General features: G+C 33.0%; 1 protein-coding gene across 1 annotated transcript in view; it reads left to right on the top strand.

The window, feature by feature from the left end:
• Positions 1–2,500, top strand: part of LOC135200099 (uncharacterized) — a 643,452-nt gene that overhangs the window by 248,837 nt on the left and 392,115 nt on the right. The window contains exon 2 of the mRNA XM_064228424.1: positions 2,096–2,143. The gene's annotated coding sequence lies outside the window, so the exon portion shown is untranslated. The remainder of the gene's footprint in view (positions 1–2,095; positions 2,144–2,500) is intronic.

Below are 2,500 nucleotides of genomic sequence, written 5' to 3' on the forward strand. Positions count from 1 at the left end.
ACTTTTGTTATGCCTTTCGGTATTTTGAATGTTTCTATTAGTTGTCCTCGCAATCGTCGTGTTTCTAAGCCATACTTGTTCAGGCTCTAGTCGTCTTTGGTAACCTATTTGCTTGAAGGATGGAATTAACTTTGTGGGTCTTGCTTGTACTCCTGCTAATCTACTAATATCCTTTCTTAGTGTTGGTGACCAAAACAAACTGTACTGCATATTCAAAATGAGGTCTAACTATTGAAGTGCAGAGCTGTAGCACCTGTCCCTTGTTTCTGTATTTGAGCTGCCTCTTGATGTATCCCACTATACTCTGTTTTTTTTTCATCTGTCCATCCGCCTGTGGTGTTTTTGTATGGTAACACTGCGTCCCGGGCTTTAGATAGTTACGCTATGTGTAAGTTTTAGGTAAGTAAAAGGATATCTGGGTGTACATTTGCAACTGAAAAGTGTTTTAATAATTTACTGTATGCGAATTACACCGTTAATATTCGAAACAGGATATTATTATAATCGTTGAATGTAAGCTGAATGTAATATCTAAAGCCCGGGACGCAGTGTTACCATACAAAAACACCACAGGCGGATGGACAGATGAAAAAAAACAGAGTATAGTTTCTGTGCCTTCTTTTCAGATTTTATGCTCCGTTTTGTGGATTTTAGTCCTTGGTAATTATGACTTAGAATAGGAATTTTTGTGTTTAATATACTACTACTGCTACTATTGATATTATGAGAGAGAGAGAGAGAGAGAGAGAGAGAGCATAATTATGATTACAGTAATTATGATACTATTACAGTTGCTGCTACTGTTTTTTGTAGGAGAGCAAGCGAGAAAAAGATGATTATGACTACAATGCTACTGCTACTATTGGTATGAGAGAGAGAGAGAGTGGAGAGAGAGAGAGGGAGAGAGGAGAGAGAGAGAGGAGTGGGGTGAACTTCATTTCTTTTTTTTTTTTTGGATCTGAATCTATGCGAACGAGTGTGTGTGCATATGAGAGAGAGAGAGAGGGTTACCTTCGAATCTTTCCATTCTGTCTTGTAAACAAAAGCACAGACAGACTGGCATATAATTTCACGTCTCCCACTTTGGCCATTTTACGTGATCAAGGTAAACACGAAATTTAGCGTGTTTCGAGTTCCCTTTTATACCTGCCATTTGCAGACGCTAATGACTCGCATCACAGGTGTCTCCTTTGTAAACGGCTTTTCGGACCATAGTGTTTAATAGTCTGTACAGCACTGTGTCAGTTTTTTTACTACTTAACCGAAACTCACTCTCTCTCTCTCTCTCTCTCTCTCTCTCTCTCTCTCTCTCTCTCTCAGTTAAATGCAGCTGAATTGCAGTTATTGGCTAAAAACAGTTTTATTTCTGTCCGTTTAATCTGTACCTCTTTTCCTAATATATGTGTATATATATATATATATATATATATATATATATATATATATATATATATATATATATATATATATATATGTAGTAGATATAGATTCATATCTATTCATAGAAATATTTATATATACATATAAACATGAGTAAATGAATATAATTATATATATATATGTGTGTGTGTGTGGTATTATATAGATTCATATCTGTTAATAGAAATATTTATATATAAATATAAACATGAGTAAATTAATATAATTATGTGTAAATATAATCAAATATATCTATATATAGTAATAGTATATATATATATATATATATATATATATACGTCTATATAAATATAACAATTCAATTCATCGTCTCTTCAGGTTTTATGTAAAGTGTACAGTGCTATGTCTTACCTGCTGAGTTCTTTTCTTTATTATTGTAAATAAGTTTTTTTTTTATTAGTATCTTTTGTTACTTAACATTCTACTCGCTATGTCCATCCAGTAATGATTTTAATATATTTCAACTGTGAAAATTGTTTTGTCTTTATGGGCTTGAGAACGTTAACGAGTTGCAAATGTGTGCATATATATATATATATATATATATATATATATATATATATATATACGTGATATAATACATATATGTGTTTATATATGAAATCGTACATTAAATGATTATTCCCTAATCAATTAACTTTTTCGCCTATACAAGAACCTAGGAGGTGGTCAACGCATCTTTATGCCGTGCCTATAGAGAAGGGTAAGTGTTGACATTTTTATTTTTATCTTATTTGTGTTGTTTCTGGAAGTGGTTTTCCCGTTGGCATTGATTTGGGGAGAAGGGTTGTCTATGGACGATGGAATGTACCGCTATCTCTGGTGCCGTCGTAAACTAAACGTTTTGTACTTTTTTGCTGTTTTTAAATTCAAGTTTCATAAAAACAGCACTGTACTGTTAATGATAAGGAAGTCGTGTTCTGTATATGTTTGTTTTTATCATCAAATAGTAATAACAGCTGATTCATTATGACAAAAACGATTAATGTCTTCTCTTCTTGGTAGCTTAGCCTCCTGTTGACTAGGGCTCGTTCGCTACGCGAAAAATCGAAAAACTAAC

Source organism: Macrobrachium nipponense, chromosome 26, assembly GCF_015104395.2.
Source record: "Macrobrachium nipponense isolate FS-2020 chromosome 26, ASM1510439v2, whole genome shotgun sequence".
NCBI classification, from domain to species: domain Eukaryota; kingdom Metazoa; phylum Arthropoda; class Malacostraca; order Decapoda; family Palaemonidae; genus Macrobrachium; species Macrobrachium nipponense.